Below are 27,970 nucleotides of genomic sequence, written 5' to 3' on the forward strand. Positions count from 1 at the left end.
TCAATTCTGGATTTAACAGGAAGCCAATGAAGGGAAGCCAAAACAGGAGAAATCTGCTCTCTCTTTCTAGTCCCTGTCAGGACTCTTGCTGCAGCATTTTGGATTAACTGAAGGCTTTTCAGGGAGTTTTTTGGACATCCTGATAATAATGAATTACAGTCGTCCAGCCTGGAAGTAATAAATGCATGAACTAGTTTTTCAGCGTCACTCTGAGACAGGATATTTCTAACTTTAGAGATGTTGCGCAAATGGAAGAAAAAGAGTCTAAATGGATATCAATGGTACTAAAAGTAGCTGTAGATAATTGTCATGGTCCTGGTTCGTGTGACCCAGTGTTGAGTTTTATGTATCTTTTGTATTCATTTATGCTTTAGCTTAGTTCATCTAGTTAATTTCTAGGGTGCTATTTAGCCCTTTGTTTCTTAGTTGTTTATGTCATCTCCCTGTACTCAGTCTCCCTGTTTCGTGCGTCTACCTGTCATGCGTCATGTCTACGTGGTTATGTTTAGTTCATGTCATATCTAATCTCCATGTTTCCTGTTTTACTTTGAAAGTCTGTATTCAATGTCAGTGTATTTAGTTTTACTTCTCCTGTCCTGTCGTTAGGTTCATGTGTGTCAGCTGTGCTCCCCTGATCATCCCTCATGTGTATTTAGTCTCTGTGTTTCATGCAGTCTGTCGCGTTGTCTGTGTTCCCACCCTCCATGTCCTCACGGCCAGTCTTTACAGTCATCGTCATGGTTTTCTGAGTCTTCATAGCTTATCAGTATCTGCTTCCAGTTTAGTTTAAGTTCAGTTTAGTCACGGTATTTCTGCTTTGTTTGAAACCTGTCATCAGCCATAATAAAGGCTCTCTTTCAGTTTAAATTTACTCCGATCTACTCTCTTGTGTTTGCACCTGGGTCAACCACACACACCACCGCACGGTCTGTCTCCTCAGATTGTGACAAATATTACATCTGTAGGATGATTATTGGTAATTTTTCCTTCAATGATTAAAATTTTATTGGTGAAGAAGTCCATGAAGTCATTACTAGTTGACATTAAAGGGATTGTTGGCTCAACAGAGCTCTGACTTTTTGTCAGCCTGGCTACAGAGCTGAAGAGAAACCTGGGGTTGTTCTTATTGTCTTCAATCAGTGATGAATAGTAAGATGTTCTGGCTTTGCGGAGGGCTTTCTTATAAAGCAGCAAACTAATTCTCCAGGCTAAATGAGGATCCTCTAAATTTGTGACACGCCATTTCCTCTCCAGATTACGAGTCATCTGCTTTAGGGTACGTGTTTGAGAATTATACCACGGAGTCAGGTACTTCTGATTAGAGACCTTAGTTTTCACAGGAGCTACAGTATCCAGAGTCGTACGTAGTGAGGAGGTGAAATTATTAACAAGATAATCGACCTCTGTTGGGGTAGCGTTCAGATAGCTGCTCTGCTCTATGTTGGTACAGGGCATTGAAGATGATAACAGTGGGTGGATTATATTCTTAAACTTAGTTACAGCGCTTTCAGAAAGACATCTACTGTGATAAAGTCTACTCTCCACCGCTGTGTAATCAATTATTGTAAATGTTATCAGGAAATGATCAGACAGGAGAGGGTTTTCAGGAAACACTGTTAAATGTTCAGTTTCTATGCCATATGTTAAAACAAGATCTAGAGTGTGATTAAAGTGGTGGGTGGGTTCTTTTACATTTTGAGAGAAACCAATTGAGTCTAATAACAGATTAAATGCCATGTTGAGGCTGTCATTTTTAGCATCTACATGGATGTTAAAATCACCCACAATAATTATTTTATCTGAGCTCAGAACTAAATTAGATATAAAGTCTGAGAAATCAGACAGAAACTCTGTGTAAGGCCCAGGTGGACGATAGATGATAACAAGTAAGACTGGTTTCTGAGTTTTACAGCTGGGGTGGACGAGGCTAAGCATCAGGCTTTCAAATGAATTAAAAGTCTGTCTGGGTCTTTGGTTGATTGACATGCTGGTGTGAAAAATTGCTGCCACACCGCCCCCCCCCCCCCTCGGCCTGTGCTTCGAGGTTTCTGGTAGTTAGAATGACTCGGAGGTGTTGATTCATTTAAACTAACATAATCATCCTGCTGCAACCAGGTTTCTGTAAGGCAGAGTAAATCAATTTGTTGATCAATTATTAAGTCATGTACTAACAGAGACTTGGAGGAGAGAGACCTAATATTTAATAATCCACATTTCACTGTTTTACTCTTTGGTTCAGATGTGGATACTGTATTGTTCTTTCTTTGTAATTGTTTATGTTTAAGTCGTTTGTTGCTGGTTTTTAGTTTGTTTTTTGTCTTTTTGGAAGCTGACACAGTCTCTATGGAGATGGGTTTTTGGGGGGGTAGCAGGAGGAGAGAAGCTGCAGAGAGGCGTGTAAGACTGCAACTCTGCTTCCTGGTCCCAACTCTGGATAGCCATATTTTGGGGGGTTTAATAAATTTGTCCATATTTCTAGAAATGAGAGCTGCTCCATCCAAAGTGGGATGGATGCCGTCTCTCCTAACAAGACCAGGTTTCCTCCAGAAGGTTTGCCAATTATCTATGATAATTCCTTTATCTTTCCTACTATCTCCCAGTACTCATTGCCTACCATTTTTCTTTGCTAATGTCTTCCTTTGAATACTTTCCTGTTCTTCTTCATTCCACCACCAAGTCTCCTGGTCTCCTTTCTTCTGTCCGGAGGACACACAAAACACCTTGTCAGTTCCCCTCACCAATTCACCTGCATTTTCCCATCATGAACATGAACTGTTAAATATGCTTTCTTCTTCATCATTTACCTTTCTTGATATCCTATGTGTTCACCATTTAACTCATGCCCATGCCTTCTCTGTCTTGATGATAAAATTAACACATAAAATTACAATAGCAGTTAACACTGCACTAACAATCGTTTAAAGCATTCTCTAGTTTGAATCACTATAGTAGGAAAGTGGTTTCCTGTAATAAGAAACCAGAAAAAAAGAGGGAAAAGAGCTCAACTTACTTTTATTTAGCTACGTGGGGTGTTTTAGTGCAAACGTAGTTTATTTTAATGTATTTTGTACCACAGCCCACAACTGTCGATTGAGTCTCCTGACTCCCAATAACGAGAAAGGTCTGATAATGGTCTGTTTAATGCCTATCCAGCAAAGTTAGCAGCTGGCTGGTGATCAGACTGAAACAGCCAATATTTCAAAAGCAAGCTAAAAGAACAGGAAGCCAGTTTTTACTCAACGGGGGGCAAAAATAAAGTTTTGCTTGTGGTATTTTCGTTTGTATATCTTCCACACTACAAGGAATAAACTGTTTTATATGGTTTGTACTGACTTTACTGGAAGGCCACGACCTCTGTCAGAGTAAATGTTTTCTGTCACTTTAAACTTGGTGTCATTTCCCCTCTCTTATAAGCTGCTAAACTCTGACTAACATTGGATGAGTTCCTATTTTTGGTATTCCTTCTGAGCAAGTTTTAGGAATGCCCGAGTGAATGAAATGCTCCATTTTTCCTCTGATAGCCATCCAGGACATTGATATGTTTCTTGACAGTACTGGATCAGAGCTAAATTAACTTCAAATAAAATATATCATGCAGCAGTGAACCGCACAACCATGACTGACTGGACACCTCGTCAACTACAAACCTCAGGGTAATTTTTAAGGCTGAGATGAGAAAGTCTCGTCTTTTTTAGCCAAGCAACAGTTTGTCCCTGTTGACAGAGTCCAGACTTTAACTCAGTCCCCTTTGGTTGCTCTTGTATAGGGATGCGAGTGAGGAGCAGTGCTCACTGAGGCTTTCTGACCTCCACATAACCCCGATTTAAGACAGCGTGATGCTTTCTGATCTTTGCAGCTCTACCCAAACCTCTTTCTCCCGCTCTGTGCTGGTGTCTCTCGCCTACTCTCTCTCTCCCTCTCTGTTCTGTGCAGAGTGTGTACAGACTGGCTGTTTGTGTACCTGCAAACTGACAGACTCTGCTTTGATCAGATCTGAACCCCAGGGGCAACAGTCCTCCTCTCGGGTTGTCTGTGCGTAGACAGACGCACGCACACATTTGCATGCACACACTCATTCTCGCACACATCAGAGAGGCAGATGATGTGAGATAGAGAAAAAGGGAGAGAGCGAAGCCTTTGATGTGCTCAACATTTTCTGTGTTCATGTTTCAAACAGCAGCCATCACAGAATTTAAGAGGAGAGGCTCAAAAAAGATTGGAGGACAGCTGATTGACCCTTCAAACCTTAACAGGGGCTGATGGGGAAAAACACAGGGGCAGACTCATCGACTCATTTCCTCTCGACTTTGAGACCGGCCCCCACTCGCTTGCCCCTCCGACTGACAGGCATCCTCGCCTGGCTTTTAAAGTGAGCACCCTGCTACGGTGATTAGCAGTTTTCACTTACCTCGCCTGTGTGCGCGTGAGATGTGACTGAGAAAGAGTGCTGGTACTTGGAGAGATTTTAAAGTGCCAAAATTGGCTGCTCAGATGCCCGAGCTCTGACCCCTCTCTAGTGCGCCAACAAGCAGATGGTATTCAAGTGGTTAGACCGCGGGTGGATGGAGAGGAGGTTGAAGGCGTGGTCGGTACAATGAAGTGGCGGGTTACCTCATTTCTCCTTTCCCAATCCTTTTAGCACAGGCGTGGAGGGCCGCGGTAAGTGATTTTTATTTGGGCGATTAGGCTGTCTATTCAGTGAGCCAGCTGAATTCTGCTCCCCTGCTGTGCCACTGACATGATTATTGAGGTTACGGATGTCACTTTTCTCTCTGCGATTCATCTCGTGCCATCATCGTGAACACCTACCCATCACCCCTTCATCATACTCTATCCGTTGTATCAGCCCCGAGACACACACGTGTCATTTACCCCTGCCCCCCCCCCCCCCTCTCTCTCTGCCTCCTCGGTGATGTAAAAATGATTTTGCGTCCAGGTAAACGTTTCATGTTCCGGACACAGATCTCGTTGGGAAAATTAAGTCTCCCTGGACAGTTTTCCTGCCTGGCGAAACACTTAAAAGGCTCAATCAGAAAAAAAAAATTATCCCCAGCTCTGTATTGAATGTACATGACAGTGAGTTGGCACTATCTATCTGCCACGGCGCAATGCTTCCTCCCAGGTTGCAGGTTATTAACTGACAACAGAAGGTGATGAGAAATGAAATATAGCCGCACCTTTCAGACTGGATCTAGGTCAGGCTAGATCTAGACGAGGTAGAACGTTCTGCTACGAGATGGACAGCTGGGGTGATTTGGGAATATGGGTGGGGGGTGGTGGGGGTTGGGGGCGGGGGTGAGGCGCAGAAAGGTAGGATTTTATTTCTCTCTGTATTTGTTCAGTAAACCACTCAAAGCCTGAAGCCAGATGGGACAGAGCCAGTGTATTTTGGAGAGAAAAAGCAGGTGTCTACTGTGTGACTCTGCTAAAATAACACGCCCATCCCTCTCACTCACAATTACACCCTATTTTGGTCCACTGCTTTGTATGCCCACAATAAGAAATGAAGGGAGGTGGGGTGTGCTGTAACAGCCAAGCTTTTCCAGATGTGAAACTGTTGCCGATAGCATGACATTGTCTCTGCTGACCTTCTGGACACTGGTCAAATCATCCATTGTTCTACTGAACACTGTATTTGGTGCCAGTAGTGTTAGACAGCAAAGCCAGCTATGCAGGCGTCAGTTCTCCACACACAGAACACATACGATGAAGTATATGTATTCCCACTCCACTACAGCAGTGTACACCACAATTTAGAGATGTCAATTAATTGTGTCACAAGCATGTCAGCAGTCATTAAATTACTGCTTTGGAAAGTTACAGTGGACATAGATGACTTCTTTCAATCCTCTTTCAAACCATCTGTCTTCTCTGCCCAAAATGTGAACATTAGCGTCCTTGAAAGAGCGAAATTTCTCCTTTAGATGCAGATGGAGTCTTGTTCTGTCGAGGTGGCTTTTCTATGGCGTGCCTTTAGAGTGTTGGGCCCAATGAGCCTATATCTACTGTGAACAACCATCTTTGAACAGAGGTGGTGGCTTATGACACCTATAATCCAGTTTTGAGATCCTTCCCAGACGCCTTAACGCCCACTCACATCCTGGGCCATTTGACCTCAATAAGTCACATGATAGGGTGGGGCCAGATTTCACAGTGTGTTCACCTGAAACCATGGCTAATTGTGACCCCGTTTTCACACCTTGGCTTGTGTGATTAGTTAGAGGATCAATAGGTGGTCCATGACCCTCTTGGGGGGGAAACTCCCATAGTTCTTAAAATCTGGGACACTCCACCAGTTGCTCCTATAACTTAAGAACCTTCTCGGATGACAGGTGAAACATCTTCAAGAAACTTAAAGAAGTCCAGACGCTTTTCTTTCCAAGCTCCTTAGACTCAGGTGGTAGATGTTTGGGTGGTTGGTGGTTCAATCCCTGGCAACTACAGTCTGTATGTCGAAGAATCTTTGGGTAAGAGACTGAATACCAAATTGTCCCCAATGCAGTAATGCAGGTGTGAATGAGCCTTTTAGAAAACGTGTTATATAAATAATATTCCATCCATTTAAATCCAAATTCAAATTTTATTTGTCACGTACACAGTCATACACAGTACGATATGTAGTGAAATGCTTGGACAACTGCTCGTGACCCAAAGAAAAACAAAAAAGGAAAAGGCTATGAATAAGATAGGAAATAAATATGAAAAATTAAAAAGGGTAAATTTAACTAGGAAGGAATAAAATATAAATTAAGGTTAAAAATGAAATAACTGTACAACACAAATTAGAATGAAGGGTAAATTTAACTGGGAAGAATAAGATAAAGATAAATATATAAATTAAAGTTGAAAATAAAATAACTGTACAACAAAATACACAATACACAATATAGAACTATATAAGAATGTATGAAGAAATCTAAATATAAATAAATATATACACAATAACAGCAGCTGTACAAGTATTAACCGGAAATGAAGAATATAGTGACCAGTGTTGTGCAAAAACAAAGTCCAGAAAGTCCAGTGTGTGTGTAAGAACCATATGTGTGGGTCAGTACTGTGTGGTGGTGTGATTGAGAGACCGTATCGCCTGCGGGAAGAAGCTCCTCCTCAGTCTCTCTGTGTTGGTCTTCAGGGAGCGGAATCGCTTTCCTGACCTCAACAGAGAGAACAGTCTGTTGTTGGGATGGCTGAGGTCCTTCACCATCTTCCTGGCCTTGGTCCGGCACCGCCTGCTGTAGATTGAGTGCAGGTCAGGGAGCTCAGAGCGGATGGTGCGCTCAGCTGACCGCACAACCCTCTGTAGAGCTCGTCTGTCCTGCATGGTGCTGTTCCCGAACCAGGTTAAGATGTTTCCCGCCAGGATGCTCTCTATGGTGCACGAGTAAAAGTTCCTGAGCACCTTGGAGGGCAGTTGGAAGTCTCTCAAGCGTCTGAGGTGGTAGAGACGCTGTCGGGCCTTTTTCACCACGGTGTTGATGTGACAGGACCATGACAGGTCCTGCGTGATGTGAACTCCGAGGTATTTGAAGCTGTCCACTCTCTCCACTGGGCACTCGTTGATGACGGGGGTCTGGTAGTTCCTCTCCTGCTTAGTGCTGAAGTCCACTATCAGCTCCTTTGTCTTACTGATGTTTAGAAGGAGGTTGTTCTATCTGATTGAATAACCAGGCTCACTGTCTTCTCTCCTGGGCACCTCCACATGTATGTGATCTGAATAAAAAGCTAAAAGCCTTTTGTTTCCCAGCTGTGCTTGCAAACAAGACTGAATACTTCTCATGATAAGCCAAACAGGATGTAAGGCCATGTCCAACACTAATACGTTTTAGTTTGAAAACGCATCTTTTTCTCTCCGTTTTGACCTTCTGTCCACACTGAGACGGCGTTTTTGGTCAAGGCAAATGAAGCTTTTTGGAAACGCTCTCCACGGCGGATACATTTGAAAACACTGTTTTCGCGGTCCAGTGTAGACTGCGTAAACAGAGACTTTTTAAAATGATGACGTGTTTTAGTCATATGATGCAGTCATGTGACCAATTAAACTAAGATAGCAGAGGGCATTATACAGCAGTTGTTTTGTTTGCTCTCAATTTTGACAGCCCTATTAAAGATTAATATCAGTTTGTACCTGCTCCAGATAGCTTTTCTTCAAATTCTTTAATTCTCACTTGCTTTTACAACTTTGTACTTTCGTGTTACTCGCAGCAACAACTCCACCTCATTTTTAGTCCATTTAAAAAACGTGGTGCTTTTCCTCGACATTTTGCCGCGATATTTCAAAGCGCTGGAAAGTAAATAAATTTCAGACAGAAATAATGCAGGTCTGAAAGTTCACCCACGCACAATACAGGAATGTAGCATTTTCGATCATTTCAGTTTGGATGAACAACTGGTCAGAAACCCTTGAAAAAGATAGTGTGGACACAGAGCTTTTTTAGACAGAAAACGGAGTTTTCAAATTTATCTCGATTAGTTCAGACGTAGCCTAAGTCAGTGTGAAATTTCAAGCTTTTACTGTTGCAATAATTGTACTGTATTTCCAATAAAGCCTCTTGGACCAGTCTGTCACGGCGGGGTGCGCCGATGTGTGTGGAAACAGGACCCAAAAGCAGATGACGACGAGGAGTAGTAAGGTTTTAACAGAAAGGTGAGGCTTTATTAGATGACGGCAGAAGTAAACCAGGAAACCAAAGTAAACTGACAAGACACTAAGAAACAAAATACTAAAACGGTACTGAGACCAAAACCTAAACTATGACTGTGGTGGAAAATAACAAGCAAAGACCATGACTAAGACTAATAATACATAACAGACGAAAACCGAAACTAAGACTGAGGTCAAATAAACAGAACCAGGCTAGAACTAGGGCAGAATAAACAGACGACCCGACCATGGCATGAAGAAAACAAAAGGCTTAAATACAGACATGAGGTGATCAGGGGAAGTGGAAACATATGGGGAAACAGCTGACAGCCATAAACCTAATGACAGGACCAGGAGAGAAAAGCTAAATACAATTAACAGAGAACACATGACATTGTCAGAATAAAACAGGAAATACTAAAACTAAACATGACAACACAACTTAACAGACCTAATACGTGATGAATAAATACCAAACCCCAAAACATAGAAAACCCAGGAACAATAACCAATAACTGCCTAAACTAAAGGCAAAATAGGAAATAACACAAAAACTAATAACATATCAAAAAATACAAAGAAAAGTCAGAGTGCTGGGTCGGAGACCCAGCCTGTGACACAGACAGCTCCAGGAGGTTTGATAGCAGACATTTTAAGGGAAATCCATTCAATTGCACAGGAAGCTAAAGCCACTAAAGCCATTATGGTAAATCATAGAGATATTTGGTTGTAGACCACAGCGATGAATCTATATAGACTCTCCTAAATAGCAGTAAAATCCACCTTTGTTTTTTAAGATTAAGACAGATTATTCGACTGAATTTATAACTAAAAACACAGTGTTGCATTCTTTTAATAAACTAATAATTTTGCTTCATTCATTCAAATTGTGTGAGTCTCTATTGGCTGCATGATGGGGAAATTTCAGCAGTAGTGAGAGAAAGTGACCTTAGGAGTGTTACTTCTGTTTTCTGTGCTATTTTTCACTGGAAAACAAAAACAAAATTATTTTTCGTAAAATTTGATAATGCAAGACATACATTTTGGTGAACTAAGCCAACCACTGGCTATTGCTAGAGGTAGTCTAGGTGCAGGTATTGTATTTCATACAGTTAAGTTGTCTAAATATTCCATTTTCAGACAGCTTGTTGTTGCACACTTGGACAGACGACACTTCCAGGCGTGCATGAGTTTAGAATCGTTTCTCTTTACTTGTTCATTTGCTCTGCAAATATAAAAACACAAGCACTTCTGTTTAGTGTAGCTGCACCCTGCAGGCTGTCCCTGCACTAAAACACACAGGATAACTTTTCACGTAACTACTGAACATGTGCTAAAGTACTCATTTACTCATTATTTCCCTGCCAATGTTCATATTACAATATTCTGCACACTCGCATGCTCACCCAACTAGTAACGTAGCAACTGGGGACTACTCTCTCGATCCCCGTATTAACCATCTGCGAAGTAATATCCCGTTTCACACAAATTCAGGTATATTATGTAAACCACAAAATCTGACATGAGCATTGTGTTTACATTGACAGTACCTTACTCTAATACATTTCTTATACATCTACATCGCTCTGCCTATACATCCTCACACTACTTGTGCTCATCTGCAAATACAAAAACACAAGCGCTTCGGTTTAGCGTAGCTACACTCTGCAGGCTGTCCTTGCACTAAAGCACACCCAAAGCTGTTCCATCCAGTGCCTGAGCGTCACCCATCGGAATCATAATTAACCAAAATATTTTAGCTGGATTGGAAGTATACATCAGAAATACAGTAATAAAGAACTGAATGCACCCAGTAACAACAATAAGCACCCCAAACACATAAAGCAATCCTCTTGTCCACTGATAAAAATTCCTATGTACAGGCAGCAAACTGAGGGGATACAAGGACAGCCACCTATGTGATCAATGTCAGGGCGTTTTGCCCGTGTAAGGTCTCCCAAGGCAAAATTGGTCCTGGGTGAGTGGTCAGATGCAGAACAACTCAGACAACCCCTACAGAAAAGAGAACAAGGGACCAGTTCACCCTGCCTGGGATAGGTCCCAACAAGCCTGGCGAGGGAACTTGAGGAAGATCATTAGACATCCCATGGGGCCCAGTCTGAATACCTGCAGGGGGCACTGTAATGTGTGTTGCATGGTGAAGGGTTGGGATCCTTCCCAACCACAGCCTGAGCTAGTGCTTAAGAGATAACAGCTGGATATAGTTGGACTCACCTCAACACACAGCTTGTGTTCGAGCCTCCTGACGCTTTTCTGGACTGGCGCATCTGGATATTCTTGTATCCCATTGTTTGTAAATGTGAATCTCAAGCTAATATTTCTGGCAGTCAGTTATTGTCTTTATGTGCACTTTTATTTGGCAGATAAAAAATTATTCCACAAACACTGAGGGCATGAAAGACAGAGTCTGCAAGTAGTGGAATTAAATGTAGAGAATTCATCATTATCTTAACAAATGGAAGCACACTTTTTTCCCTTTTGCAGACTTTTTTTTAATGATCAGTAAAAAATGTCACTGTACTGGATTTAAACTCATAAAAATACAAAAACCTCATGGAAGACTAAGTATAAAAGTATTAGGTTTAGAATAACGCTCAATTTATCCCTGAATTTTCTGTTTCTTTCTACTCACACTCTTCACTGAAGAGAATAATTTAAACTACTACAGCTCCTTCAGTTATTATTACCATCCTGTTCTATTCCAGGATTGTAAAATTATACGTATTATGCAGTATCAGCTACTGCATACACATTTAGGTATGCATAACTTGGGTAACGTATTTGGCTATAATAACAAACAGGATACATAGCCATCACCGTTTAAGCAAAAAGCTTGCTAAATGCTGTGTACTATAGAGTAAAACATTTTAAAAACAGGAGCCTCTCCTCTTCAAGATACAATTAATTTATCAAAAACAACACAATGGATTCTAATGCATGCATTCTGAATTTAATTTGTTTTGCTGTGTTCACATTTGCACACCAGTGGCTCTTTTCGCCGTAGATCAGGTCAAAGTGCATTTCCTGCTTCAACCATTTGCATAAACAAATGGTTTGCACTTTGTAACATGAGCACACATCACCATAACTGCCATCATCTAAACTGTAGATGTTGAAAAATTTCTTTCTTTATCAAATGAAATCGAAAGATAATTTATAAAGAAATTAAACAAAAATTAAAACCATTTCAGCATATTGTTAAGTATTACTTGCCTTTATTGTCAATGTGCTTTTTCAATAAATTATGAAACAAACTTAATTTCATGTTGGTTCAATTTCAATTTCTTCACCCCACAGAGGCATCAGTGTTGTTGATTTGTTGCTCCTCTACCTTTCTTGTCTTTTGAGAGTGAAACGTTGATACAAACAATACATGTACGATGCCTTTGCTGTGCCATTATTAAACTCTGCTGTCTCAACTCCCTGAAGAAACAACAATAACTTGTGCAAATTGATGTTCTTCTTTCTGAGTGTGATCCCACAATAGCAGTGAGCTCTGCATAATTAAGACAATATTGATTGATGCGTTATACAGCCCAACCTCTGTATTCTGCACTGATCTTGACTTCCGTGTGCGCTAACACAATTTTCAAAGATTGCAGAGCTGGGTAATCCCTGTGGCTGACAGCCTCCCTCCAGGTGGTGCGGACTTCATTACAGAGAGGGAGTCCATCTGTAAACAGCAAAAGACTCCTCAAACAGCATTTACACGTAGCAAGATGAGACTGCAGACTGAAACAGATGCACGTCAGAAGAGATATGTGGCTACTCAAAAATTATCTCAGTCTACAAGATGCATGTAAATGTTTCAATTTTCTTTTTCCCTTATCCAGGGTTCACAGCTGAAATAGAGGTCACTGGCCTTTTGAGCGTTTGGAAAAACATGAAACAGCTGTGAGTCTCCGCCAGCCCGCTACACTCTTACTGTGGACTCAAATAGAGATTGTAATTAACCTAAGTGAAAAAGCTCTTTAAATTCTGTAAATGAATGAGACTGTACAACAGAAGATTGGAGATTTCCCTCACTACACCTGGCTGTGAGTAGTCAGCTGAGGGACGTCACGTCCCTTCTGGAGGTCAGGGGTCAAGTTATTGAAGTGGAAATCAATGGTGGAATCCCCAGTGGCCTTAAGAGGACTAGAAAGGAAAGGAACATTTCAAACAAATAAATAGCAGCATTTTCAAGGTGCCCTACCTACTTCACAGCTGTGGATTGATCTCGTAGGTTTAACCCAGAGGAGGCAGAGAATGGGAGAAGCATGGAGAGGCTCGCTCTGGCTTGCTCTCTTTTATGTAAGTGCTACTTTTTCACCTTGCTGCTGACATGCTCCCTCTCTGCGTTGGTGCCAGTGAGGCTGGGACTGCAGTCTGTCCAGACTTACAGGCAGCCAGTCAAGGGTAATCTGCTTCACAAACAGCCTGGTGTAGTGCAAACTTTTGTACAGCCATACAAGTCTTTGAAAACTTTTTTTTTAAAGTTTAATTAATGTGCAAGGCTTCAGATGAACACTAAAAGGCAAAGATTTGCCTTGAGACAATAAAATCTAGAAGGTATTATTAGTTCATGAATTACGCTAATGAAATGTAAATGCAGTAACGTGTTTATTTAATTATTGTACTGATGTCACTTTTTAAAGGTATATAGGTATATAGGTATATAGGTATCTGTGACAGCACTGAGCAGCTCCTTCAGTGGGAGACTGCGGCACCCACGGTGTGGGACGGAGAGATTTCGCAGGTCTTTCCTCCCCACTGCTGTCAGACTCCACAACAAAGACTTTAACTGAACAAACACACACATCCACACATGTGCAATAACACTAAGTGCAATAATCTTTTCTGGCATCGTTGTATTTTTACTCAGTTGTATATAGCATTCGTATTCTATTTTTATCTTATTGTATATTTTTATTCTATTTTATTCTACTGTATATAGTATATTATTTTATTCTATTCTGTACAGCTGTGTACTGTATTTATTCTTATTGTATTCTAATTTTTGCGTCATAACTTTTGCACTGTCCACTTCCTGCTGTGACAAAACAAATTTCCCACGTGTGGGACTAATAAAGGTTATCTTATCTTATCTTATCTTATAAGAACAGGAGTCTTTCCTTTTTTATAAGAAACATTTATCTATTTATTTAGAAGAGTCCTTGAATACATCCCTTATTAAGAAGTGCTGTCTTTGGCAGACCTTCCACTCAATGTATATCTGGGCACCACTTTTTCTCTTTTGAGCAGATTTGCAGTGTGTGGTGTTATCTCCCTTGGATGCATGGATAGATCAGTTTAATACCACACAGTCGACCTGGGAGACCTGTCTTTGTGGCCACATCTCTTCTCCTGCTCGGCCTCTGCCAGATAAATATCAGAGAGAACAAAGAACCTGCCTTTCATATCCGTTCTGACACCAATGGTCGCAGCACGCCCCGGCCCCTCCAAATTGTTTTTTTTTTTTTTTTTGTGGTAATCTGTGCCCTTGGCAGCAGAGAGCCCAGGCAGAGGGGGGTTTGTGTGGATTGGTATGATTATGGCTATCGGTAGCCTTAAACACCGGCTCCATCCAAGGTGAATGACAAGCCCTCTGATCGTGCCCTGCTCACATGAATGAAAACTCCCCCAGCTCAAACGATATTGCCACAGCCATGACAAAAAAAAGAGAGGAGTATGCAGAGACCTAACATTAAGGTTGGGTACAGTTTTATTTTCCTGGCACTGTCTTTTTCTTTCTTTATGACTCCTGCTATGTTCTGGACTACATATTGAACTTCTGCAAGAATGTAGGTAACATTCAAAGACTTTTTACAATGCCCATGTCAGGGGCTGGGTCTGTGACCCAGATTTCTGAGTTCATTTTGTATTTTTTGATTTCTTATATTATATTGAATATATGCTTAGTTCTTGTGTTGCCATTATCAGTTAGGATTTAGTTGAGTTTTATTCTAGTTTAGGTTTCCATCTATGTCCCCTTGTGTGAGTCTGTTGTTTTCCTCTGTGTCAGTATGTCATGTGTTTCCTGTTTGCGTGTTTCATGTGGTCAAGGTCGTGTTGTCATGTCTACATCTCTCCATATTTCCTGTTTTATTTTGAAAGTCTTGTGTTTCTTTGTTCAGTATTTGTAGTTTTACTCTTCCCCTGTGACATTGTTATGTTAATTTGTGTCAGCTGTTTACCCATGTGTTTCCACATCCCCTGATCACCTGTGTGTATTGAGGTTTTGTCAGGTTGTCTGTGTTCCGTTTAGGGATGGGTACCGGATGCCATGATGGCACTGGTTCTTTCATAAACGGTAGTAACCAGACCGAAAAGCAGCGCACATTTCGGTGCTTTATTTCAGTGCTTTTTTTTTTCCTGAGCTGTGATACACTTTAGATTCTAGCCAATCATTTTACGTTTCCGAGGATAGTAGGCGGGCCCAGGTACGTACGTTCTTTTAGAGCAGAGCTACAGATTAAAAATGCCCAAGGCGAAGCGGTCAAAAGTCTGGCTGTACTTCACAGCAAAAGATGCAAACTCAGCAGCCTGCAACAAGTGCTTTAAGGCCCCACAGAGCCCGGGACAGCCCACCCGACCCCACCACAGAGAAAACACCCACCCCGTCATCCACTCATCTTCCAGACCAGCGGTCCCCAACCTTTTTTGCGCCACGGACCGGTTTATGCCCGACAACATTTTCACAGACCGGCCTTTAAGGTGTTGCGGATAAATACAGCAAAATAAAACTAGTACCAGTACCGAAAAAAAGAAGATTTATTCATAACACACGTGAAAAGACAAAGGAAAACAGAGTTAACGATAAAAACGATGACAAAATAACGCTGAAAACCGCTAAAAACCCTGAAAACCATACATTTCACACCTCAGCCTCAACTCTCGCGGCCCGGTACCAAACGACTCACGGACCGGTACCGGTCCGAGGCCCGGGGGTTGGGGACCGCTGTTCCAGACTACACAAGACCATAGACACCCAGGCTGAGTTCTTCCTCCACCTCTCCTATATCTCCCCCACCTGCAGAGTGAGTTCCTGGAGAAAGGAGACCTCCTGCAAGATATAACAGCCTCCCCCACCAGTTGAAGAGCCCCCCAGGTGGCTCGATGCACTGACGGCACCCTGCGCCAGGGCTGAGCCCCCATAAACCCACCCGCCCTCAATCCCGGCGACATACCAACCAGGACCCAAGCCCCGAAGGCCCAGCCAGGGCCCCAGCCTGGAGACGGAGCATCCCCAGAACCCCACGCCCGCCCCGGACCCAACCAGGGGCAGCCAGTCTACCATATATAAATTGTATATAAATGCTATATAAATTGAAATTGAAATTGTCTTTTAGAAATTTCTGGAACTGTGTTTGGGATCCAGAGGACTGAGTACTAAGTGGAGTGCAGAATTAATACGGATGAGCACTATCTGACAAACTATTCCACCACAAGAACCTGAAATCTCTGTCTAACAGCTCACCTATGCAACATGAAGGAGAGCATCAAACATTATTTTGTGTTTTTGTGTTCATGAAAGCCCTGCAACAGACTGGCAACCTGTCCAGCGTGCACCCCGCCTCTCGCCCTGTGACAGTTGGTATAGGGTTCAGGCCCCTAATGATAAAGATAAGGATGGATGTGTTCATAAAATTACTGTTATTGTGTTTGCAAATGTTCATCACTCTTGTTTTTCTGCAAGCTGCGTGGGGCTGCAAGTACTTAATATAAAGTGTGACACACTAACACAGTCACATTAACAGCTGCATTTTGATGGACATTTCAGTATAACTGATAGAGAGAAGTTAAAAAAAAGAAACTACATGAAAATCGCTGTGTGTGCACTGCTGAGAAAAGACGTACAGAGACATTTAAATTATGTACTGTTCTTTGTGCAGAAATGTGACTAAAAACACTTATGCTGGCTTTCAATAAAACACTAGTCATATTAATGAAGCACAGAAAGGGACTCTCTGTTATAATGAGGACTGAGTGAGTTATAGGACTGAGCCAAAGTTTTACCACTGTACTCTGAGCTTTGAGCCATCCATCACATCTACACAGTTTTCTGATAACATTGCCAGTCAACAAAATACCTGCTGTGTTCATGCCTTTCAGTCTCAAATGATGCTGCACATCATCATTCCATTCCAGCAACAGCTTTTTCATGCCAAAAGATGGCTTTGCCGTTGTGGAGAGCATTAGTAAATCTGGCCCATGGACACAGTTATAATTGCAGATGACCTCATTAAATATGTATTTAGATTCCCTTTGAGAACCTGCAGGGGAGCCACAATACAAAACACATTCAGGCAATCAAGATATTTTTTTAAGTGAGCAGATAGATATGCAGTGAATTGTAGTCATATTGTAAAAATCCATCGATAATGAACACAAGAGCAGTCACACAGCTCTGCAATCCCACAAATCACTTTCATGTAGTTTGTTTTTATTCTTTTCTCATATCTTTATAAAACAACAATGAAATGTCTGTCAATTGCTACCATTAATGGGAATTAGAACGATCGGAAGTGTCTTAATATTCCAGTATATAATTCTCAGGCGAAAAAATAGAGTTACATGGAAACAGAAAAACAGTCATGTTGTGTGCATTTAAACGTGACACAGTTACTGTATAAATCCAACATGCACATACGTTGCGATCTGATTGTACATAATTGTGTGTTTTTCTGCACATTGTACAGGTCAGCTTTAATACAGATTTTAGGTTTGCATGATGGAATAGCTTGCTATAAAACACCTCTCACCTGGTTGAAATCCAGCCTCCACCTGAGCAGTCAGATATATCTGTAACTGTGATGTTAACTCAGTGAAAAGGGTAGAATTCAAAATTCACCAAGGTGAGAGACTGCATCAAAGTTAGAGAGAGAGGCAACTATCCCACTGGAAAGATGGAAAAAGACAGAAGACACATCAGGAAGGAGAGAACTATAAACTATATGAAAGAGCTGCTGAAGATGGTCAGACAAATGACTTTCCATCCATCCATTTTCTATCCATCCATCCATTTTCTTCCACTCACTTGGACCCGGGTCGCATGAGCAGCAGCCTAAGCAGAGAGTTCCCAGACCTCCCCCTCTCCAGCCACATCCTTCAGCTTTTATGGCAGAATGCCAAGACTATGTAATCCCCTCAGTGTGTGCTGGGTCTGCCCCAGGGCCTCCTTGTGGTGGGACATGCTCGGAACACCTCTCCCAGGAGGCATCCAAATCAGATGCCCGAACCAACTCAATTGGCTCCTTTGACACTAAGGTGGCTCTACTCTCAGCCCCTTTTAAATGAATACACCCCTCACCCTTTCCCTAAGGGAGAGGCCAGCCACCCTTCGGAGAAAGCACATTTCTGCTGCTAGTATCCGCAATCTTGTTCTTTCGGACACTACCCACTGATTTAACCGTAGGTGATGGTAGGGGCATAGATTGACCCGTACACCCTCCAGTCCCTCTTCTTAAACATGGTAACCACCACCTCAGTCTGACAATTCAGATACACTGCCCCGGATCACCACACAATGTTTCAGAGGCACTTCAATGAGGACAGCCTTACAACATCTAGAGCCTTTTGGAACTCAGGGTGAACCTCGTCCACCTCTGGGGCTCGGCCACCAAGCAGTTGTTTAACTAGCTCAGTGATCTTGCCCCCAGTGATGGGCAAGTCGTCTCCCTCATACCTTGACTCTGGCTGTTTTTCAGCATGCATACTTGTGTGTACTTGTGTGTACTTGTGTTCTCGTGGACATCATCAGTCACAGCCCAAGTACTGTTCCAATTCAAAGTACACATCAAGTCAAGTACGCACAAAATGCCCGGATGTGCTCTTGCTCTGCCCATTCTATTGAGCATGCATTGGTGGTGACTTCTGTGGACTTGGTGCAGCCAAATATGCTAGAATGCATTTCATCCAATATTAAAATGAGGCAATAGCAAAAGAGAGCAGCCAAAACTGCAAGTAAAGTTTGAAATATTACTCTTCCTGTCTCACAAAAATAAACAGGAAAACATTCAGACGAGAATGTAGATGTGTAAACTTCAAATATCTGCTTGATTTACCAAGAAATCACCTACTTGCAAAAGTGCTCCCACATTTTCAGAGATATCTGTTACACCACCAGCTTGATAGTTGACCAGGAGGTCGAGGTTCACTAGAGCCGGCGAGAACGCCTGACTCCCAGCACATTGTTTTCAAACACCCCACGAGTTCGCCACTCCGTGGAAGTTAAACATGAGACGCTTAAATCATTTCTAAGAGATATAGATAATGTTTTTGTTTGGTTTATTTCAGTTTTTTTTAGTACTGAGAAACAGCCTCTGCTTCCTCTACAAAAGACGCGTCAATGGGGTTAAGGAGGTCCTTGAAGTATTCCATCCACCGCCTGACTATATCTACCGTTGAAGTCCACAGCACCTGTGCCGGCGGACGTAGGCTACTGCCTTCCTAGCCATTCTGCTCCTGGGTGGGTCCACAGTGGGCTTGGGGACATAATGGTCCACTTGGGAAAAACAAACCTTTTGGGTATGTTTCTTTGGCTTCAAACAATAAGTCCGATTGCTACAGTGTCAGACAGGAAAGTTTGGTATCTCCCTTTGCCTCTGGTGTCCAGCACCTGGATTAAGGATTACCAGACAGACAGACAGACACCAAACACCTTGTGGCTGCAGCTCCTTGCACCTGCATTGGCTAAATTTGTCAGCACCAGAGGATGCATTTTGGTTGTAACTTAAAGAGCTGAACGGGCCTACCCTAGCTTTGTGTAAAGACTGGAAACAGGGAGGAACAGCTAGTTGGGGTACTTTATGGTCAACCAACAGTTCCAACTCCAGCTAATTAGCACAACAGCCATCCTACTCTTTCAGACTATTTCTCCTTACTTAATGCAAAATCTTAGTAAGAATAAAAACAAGCATATTCACAATAAGCTAAACTTTTTTTCTGTCAATTTTTGTGTTCTACTCAAAAAAGTCCTTTCATGTGGAAAAATGTGATTACAAAATAAATAATTTTCCTTAACATTAACATTTCGTTGATTACGCGGCTTGATACCACAGCTTGAGATTATCTGCGTTAATGACAATTGACCTAAATTTATTGCACTTTAGTCAGATTTGACATATAGTTAAAATCCAAGAGTTTTATCAGACTTGAATGGCTGAATTCAGATGAGCTTGGAGCTCATTGTGTCACCAGTTTGTGTCATTACAGCCCCAAAGACAGGTTCAGGGCGGCATAACATTGAATTGTTATTGAAACTTACATATGAACCAGTCACACCAGAGGTGTTGTCTAATATGATCTGATGACGGTCTGCCCTGTCCATACAGTCCAGCAGGTTTTCTCCAGCCTGTAAAGCCCCAGTGAAATGTATGTTAACATCAGATATGAACCTACAGGTCCAGTTAGTTTTGAGTAGGTTTTGAATTTTCAGCATGGTATGTTGTAGAGGAAAACAAATGGGTTCTGAGTTTATGCCTCAGACACAGATTAAATGAAGTTTTCTATCATGGGATGTGAGACTATTGTTAATTGCAATCTACCTTCCTAACCAGTGGAAACACATTTTAAAAATAAAAATACAAACAGAACAGAACAGGAGGAATGTTAAACAAGCCTCCCAGAGTTGTTGAAATTAAAAACATGACTTTTACAATTAAATGAAGCTGGCTGCAACAACAGACTGCAGCACACCAGTAGCCTACAGTAGTGACAAACATGGGCAGTGGAGGTTTATGAGTCTCAGCAGGGCTGTTTAGATGAGTGTAATGCCCCATTAGAAGAGGCTTCAGTTATTTTGTGCTACAACAGATGAACAAGCCTCAAGCAGTATTTACTGTACATCAGTGTTGTCATTGTACAAACACTGTGATGCTCCCTGTAACCTTCCATAGTGTTTTGTCTTCATTTTGTATAAAGAATCTCTACGACATCAAAGCAGTTAATTAATTTAAAAAACACTATCTATCTATCTATCTATCTATCTATCTATCTATCTATCTATCTATCTATCTATCTATCTATCTATCTATCTATCTATCTATCTATCTATCTATCTACAAAATTTGAGCTACAGTGGGTCATCTGTTGGATCGGCTACATTAGCCAGCATTTACTCCCCATGTGCATCAGTGAGCCTTGGGGGCTCATGACCCTGTAGCTGGTTCACCACAGTTCCTTCCTAAAACCACTTTTGATAGATACTGGCCATCTGCAGTTTTGGACATGTTCTGACATCACAATTTGGCCCTTGTCATATTTTGGCCCATGTTTACTGCCCCAAACACATTAACGTTGAAGGCCAAATCTTTCTCTTGCTCCATTCCACCCACAAACAGGTGCCATGATGAAGAAATGATCAAATGTTATTCACCTCATCTGCCAGCGGAATGTTTGAACATATAGCCCCGCTTACATATAATCTAGGATGTGTTTTGTCATCATGACTAATAGTCAAGATTTTTAGCTTATTCAGCGACCTCCTGTTTCCTGGTGTGGCTCTCTCTCACTCAGTTTTAGTCCCCTTGTGCAGCTATTAATGTTCCACTTAATGATTTTGCTTTAATGGTCTGTTAATTTGAAGTTTGCTCTAACACTGAAAGCTGTCATAATTTGCAAAAAAGCTGTGTGTTTAAAAATCTAAAACATGTGGTCACAAGACAAGCTTTTGAACTTTTGAGTTTTAGGAACTATTCAGTGAGGCCAAGCTTCATCTCTTCAGGGGACAGTGTTATCTGTTCTTTCACCCTCTAGCCTTTTTTTCTTTGGTCATAGTCTAAAGGCCCCCTGCAGCTCCAATCCCAGTTTAGCCCCTGGTCACTCCTGGTTCCTGCTTGCAATTGGGTATGGATCTCCTGGTGCAATAATGTTATGCTACAGTATGGCAGTTTGCTGAATGAACTCTCAGTCAACCCTGAGCCTCTATGCCTACCTAGCTGCTTTCTCTTCATCTCCATCCCTCACTCTGAGGAGACTTTGAATTAGTCTAATTATCATCGCCTGTGTCACAGAAACATGAGGAGGAAGGTATCATCCCCAGGAGGCCTTCTCAGTTTTAACACAGTGTTTGTGTGTGTGTGTGTGTGTGTGTGTGTGTGTGTGTGTGTGTGTGTGTGTGTGTGTGTGTGTGTGTGTGTGTGTGTGTGTGTGTGTGTGTGTGTGTGTAAGTGTATCTTTTATGAATTGCTACAGCTGTCTAAGACAGCTGCCAGAGGGTCTGTATTCAATAAGGGCACCTCCCCTTTCACTGCTGCTGAAAACATGCCTCCTCTTCCCATATACAAACAATTATGGGTGCAGTCTATCACACACACTCAGTGCTTCACATAATTACAGAGTTCAGTGTTTACATTTAAGGATATATGCAAATTCCTTCTGATCACCCTCGAGAACAGTTTGATGGTGGGAACTGCCATTTGAACGCATCCAAGCATGCATGTGTGTGTGTTTTCTTGTTGATACAATTTTATGAAGACCATTTTATCTCTAGCCTTGGGACACAGCTCTGACACAAACCAAAGTAAGCGCTGTGATGAAAAATTCCTTCCCTTGTAGAGGTTGTGTGACATTAGCTGTGGGCGATGGTGATTGCGGCTGTGGGCCGTCAACACCGAAGGACTTTTTCTCTCCCTGCTGTGATCTGTGGGCTGCAGATTCAGCAAAATGTTCTGTCATCTTGTGGCCCGTGAAAAGTTCATAACGTTTAGTGTTCACAACACACCAGCTACTTACTACCACACGAAGGGTAGAAGATATAAAACTTCTCTCCCCGTGGTGAATTTCTGCAGCACTTTCCAGCTGTGTTGGTGTAGAAGACAATCAGCTGGCAGCAACAATAAAGCTCCGTTTGTCACCCCAAGGCTGATGCACGTCAGTGACTTGATTACATGTTCAAGACTATGCTCATGTACTGAGACCTTCATAATTTCTGTGAAGCTGACACTGACATATATGGTATTTTGGACAATTAAATGGTGTATCGACTGGTACTCTAGCTTGGCACTATTTTGTTATATGCTGCCTTCATTAATACTCATACATTAATACAAGCCCTATTTCTGTGCCTTTATGTGTTCTAACTATCACATACATTCACACTGTGATGGATCCATTGGGTGCAATTAGGGGTTCAACATCTTGCCCAAGCATATTTTGATATGCAGACTAGAGAAGTCAGGGGTCAACTGTTGACCTTTCAGTTGGTGGATCTACTTTATGAGCCACAGTCACCTTGAACTCTTTTTTTTGTCATCAACAATTTTTATTTCATTTTAAACTTCGATAACAGAACTGAAAAATAAATACATAAATAAATAATTTAAAAAACAAACAAACAAACAAACAAATAAAGACAATGGGAGGTTGTCCTATTCTTTGTTCGCACACTAATCCCCACATCACCACTCTCTCATTACTCCTGTTCTTCAAGTTACAGAAATCCAGCTTGTAAAGGGGGACCAAATACAATCATATTGATGCAATTTATCTAATAAACCATAAGTCACTTTTTCGTAAGACGCCAACTTAGCCATTGTCATTAGCCACTCTTCATATGGAGGGGGGTTCTTTTTGGCCGTAGTAAGAGCCAGAATAATCCATCTTTTTGTATAACTGGAAAAGTCTCCATCAGAAAGTTCTGTGGTTATACCAAGTATGGACAGTTTTGGTGAGATACCAAATCTCCTTTTCAAAACACTGATAATTACCTCCATTATGTTTTCCCACCAATCCCAAAGGGCCGAACAGCTCCATAAGATATGTAAAATCGAAGCGTTTCGACCATCACATCTCCAACAATCGTCCTTGGGGGCCAAGTTCCATTTATACAGTTGTTGCGGTGTTCGATGCCACCTATTTAAGATAATCATCTTAAATTGGATAAATCTACTACCCGTTTCTTTATACATAGTGTTAACATTATGAAAACATGAATCCCATTCAACTGAAGATATGTCCAATGCCACGTCCTGGGCCCAATAGCCCTTAACTTTAAGGAGAGGGTCAGCTGACCATTCTTGCAATAAATGATAAATCTTAGAAGTGATACCTTTACCCAAGGATTGAACTCTTAATATCAGCTAGCTGTCACCTAAAGTTAGCGCTAAGTTTGGGTTTGCTTTAGTCACATGCTAAATAGGCAAGTAGAAGAGATAGCAGATTTCCTGTTCCAGATAAGGTCTCCTGCATTAACTTTTCTAGTAAATCCTTTTCAATCTGGGCAATTCAAATAGTCATTAATTCAATAAAAAGTTATGTTATTTGAACCAAAACCATACCCTTAACCCTAGATTGGTTGCTTGTATAAAAAAAGAAAATACTTCTTGGTCCGAAAAATTAAGTTAATGTGAAGATGCTTTGTTTTTAATTGCGAACAGGAGGTTTGCCAAATTAATATGCCAAATGTATAGAAGTCAGTGAGAAATCATCATTGGCCCCTTGTAAGCGCTGTCCCGATGAGTGTATGTTCCCAGTCACTAGTTTCAAGTCTTACTGAATAAAACCTTATATTTGTTTCAAAAAGTCAAGCATGAGCAGGGTAAAACGGTATGATCTAGGCCGGGCCTGTCTTCTGAATGACAATTTGATATTTTACAAGTGTCATGTCTGTCATGGAGGTAGCTGGCAGAGTCTCTCCCTCTTTCTCTAACATTTCTTTCTGGACTCTCTATGGATTGGAGGCATCCTTTAGGAGTGGCTACAACAACAATAATAAACAATACTTTATTATTTCTAGAAACAGTTTACAGAGGAAAACAGGTCATACAACAAGATTTACTACCAGTAGTTGCATTATCAGCTGTATAGAAACTCGTTTTAGCACGTTCTTTTTAGCAGGAGCTTAGGTTCATATTAATAGCTTCACTCTTCATTTTAGTTTCAAAATGAGAAGCTTTTTGGCAAGGAGCTTTTTTGTGCAGGTTGCTATTCTAGTAGCTGGTCGACATGTTATTTGGAAATGCCCCGTTGGGTGGGGGTAAATTCCTACTTGCTGGCTTTCTACACCCACAACCCATTTTGATGGCCTAATGATTTCCTCCATTGCAATAGCGAATGCTAGAGGGGAGATGTGCACCCTGCCATGATACCAATTTCCAGGTGCTCCCATGCTGTGGTGAATTACATGGCTGTGAAGCAAATCTGTATGTTTTGGAAATACTCTTTAACTTCTCTAAGAAAATTGATTGTGGTCCACTGGACTGTGTGGACCACGTGTTTTCTGGGCCAACTGATTTTAATACGTGGGCCTACTGCTGTGGTTTTGGATTTTGCTATGATTGTCGGTCGAGTTATTTCCTGCTGCATTGCAAAATTTCTCGCTTTCATGCATTCTGGTTTGTTTTGCTTTCTGTTTGTTTCCTGGTTTTGTGCCTCACATGAGTTCAGTCATTCAATCAGTCTCCCTATGTGGTTGGCCGTTACTATTCCTCACTTGGTTTAGATACAGATTATTTTGTTACAGCCAGTTATTCAAGTTCTATTGTCTACTTCACTACAAAGAATAAACAAATTACACAATGAAATACAATTCACAGCATTGCCTGTATTTAAATTTGATCTTCTTTCTTTGTGTTGCTTACCCATTGTTTATTTCAGTGGTTATTACAATACTAGTTGTTCATGGACAATCATGTCCATGACAAAAAGAAAGTTTTCACAGAACTTTATGCAGTCCTGCGAAAAACTAAGTACAGTACACCCCATGATTGAGTAGCTTCTGGATCCATTTTTAGCAGTAATAACTTGTACTGTTCATTTTCTTTATAACTTCATTCCTCTGTCACATCATTGTGGAAAGACTTTGGTCCACTCATCATCACAATGCTGCAGTTCATTGAGGCATTCATTTATCCACACCTCTCATAGGGTCACACCACGGCATTTAAGTCTGGCTGAGGTCTGGACTTTGACTGGGCCACTGCAACACCTTGATTCTTGTTTTTAAGGCATTTGGTTGTAGGTTTTTTTGGTGTGCTGGTAATCATTGTTCAGCTGCACGACCCAGTTTTGGTTAAGCTTTATTTGTCAGACAGATGGCCTAACATTTGACTGTAAGTTCATGGACAATTCAATGAGTAAAAGATGCCAAGATCCCATAGCTGCAAAACAAATCCAAATCATTACCTCTCTTTCACCGTGCTTGACAGTTGGCATAAAAGTATTTGTTTTTTGCTTTGTTGTTTTCCACAATATGATGCATGCGTTATGACCAAAAATCTCCATTTTGGCTTAATCTGTCCAAAGGATGTTTTTTTTTTTTTAGAAGTCTTGAGTTCAGACACAACATAAAGGTTTTTCCTGGCAGCACCTTCCAAACAATCTATACCTATTCAGTCTTTTTCTTTTAAATTATATTGTCATGAACCTTAACATTTAACATGCTAATTGAGGTTTAAAGAGTCTGAGATGTAGCTCTTGCATTTTTTGCATTTTCTCTAAGCATTGCACGTCTGTCCTCGTGGTGATTTTGCAGGGATATATACTCCTGGGAAGACAATGACAGTGCTTTAACGCACAATAAATTCTCCAGACCATCAAACTGTTGCAAATCATCATTTGATAAGTGCATATGAAAGGAAGCATCAAATGTTTGACCTCTTCCCATAATTCACCATAATTATCTGCATTAAGGCATGAATTGCCATGCCTTAATGCAGATAATTCGTAAGCTGGAGAAGAAATGGCATTTTACTAATTTAGAAACTTTTTACTGGCTTGGAAAAGTAACTTGTTGCTCTCCATAAAGCTAGGACATCTTACTATTTATAACTGTTGTAAAAGTAAAACAGTAAAAGTTTATCACACCGTCCACATCAGCCTATGCTCACTGGACCTGTAACCTCTCATCCACCATCCACACTGCTCTGCCTTTGTCAGAACCCTCCTTAGCTCTTCTCCTCAGGTCAAAAACCTGTCCAGCTCACCTGCTTTGCTCTGGCTATAGTTCCCTGTTGTTATGCATAGGCAGCAGCCCACTCCTCCACCTTGGCTCAAAATCGCTTCCACAACCAATTCAGGCTTGCATTAATAGAAGATATTTTACAATAATTTCAATTAAAATTAACAATAGTTGAATGATGCACATGACTATGGCTGTGATGCTACTACATTCAGTTACTTCCCTTATCTTACACCACATATGGGTAAAACAAAGGGTCTCATTTCATAAAGACAAACGCGTGGTAGATAATAACAGTTTAATTACATGTTAGATTTTTATTTCTCTCATCAGTTCTGTATGTTATCATGCAGATAAAGGAATCCTTCAGTTCTGATTCTGAGTGAAATTAATGATCTTTGATTGAATTTTGAAGGCTCAACTTTCAGTGGGAATCCCAAACATAAAGATCTTAGTTATGTCAAGCTTAGCCTCCACTTTACAAGGCTTGTTCTTCCATGTAACCTCTGCATTGTGGTGTAGAAATGTTCGTATCTGACATGCCTCTTTAATGAGCTTCCATAAAACACTATAAAAACGAAAGCACCTGGTGTGATGGAGTAACTGAGAGAGCATGTTATGAGGCTGACAGTGCTTCTTGATCACTTTCAGTTTTCACCTCATACATTTTCAGTACTCAGACAATGAAAGGCAAGGAGATGTATGACTTCTGCCAGACATAACTGTTTCCGTTTTCTGGGTGATTTTCTGCTTTGCTGCTTGCAGAGAGGCACTTGTCCTTGGAGGAGCATAATTTGACAAATGTAATAGAACGCTTATAAAAGTCCTTTCATTTTTTTCATTTCTACCAGACATCCTTCACTGAACGCTTAACCTTCCTGCCTTCTTGGGACCTTTTTGTGCCACTGCTATGTGTTAAATGGCTGCCATTTCCACTGTGTTCAGTGGAATATAACCAAACTTGCCACAGGATAGTTTTTACCTGTCAATGTTAATATTCCAGTGTGAATTCCTTAAATCAGCCTAAAATGGCTGAGCAGCAGAAATCCCCACACCCATCACCCTGGGGACCATTTTCTGCCCATTGACTTCCATTATAAACGCTATTTTTCAACCCCAAATTATCATCATATGATTTTATTTTTTCTTCTTTTCTTGGATGTCAATGAAGACTCAGGGCCTTGAAGTTTTAATTTTTAAATTGCAAAAAAAATGCAAAAAAAATAATGGCAGGTCAAAATGTATGTTGGTGCCAATCTTTGGTCCATCTAAAGGCCTACTTATAATGACAATCACATATTACTTCAACTGGTTTTTTGTGGAAATATTTAGTTTCGTTTTTTGGTTTTTGGGGCTTATAACACAGGGCGCTCATGTAATAACACTGGGATTTGAAGGGTTAAAACAACGAAAATATAATTAAA

Source organism: Diplotaxodon limnothrissa, linkage group LG5 (genome assembly GCF_057381915.1).
Source record: "Diplotaxodon limnothrissa isolate DT_005_m linkage group LG5, D_limnothrissa_male_GT1.1, whole genome shotgun sequence".
In the NCBI taxonomy this organism is placed as follows: domain Eukaryota; kingdom Metazoa; phylum Chordata; class Actinopteri; order Cichliformes; family Cichlidae; genus Diplotaxodon; species Diplotaxodon limnothrissa.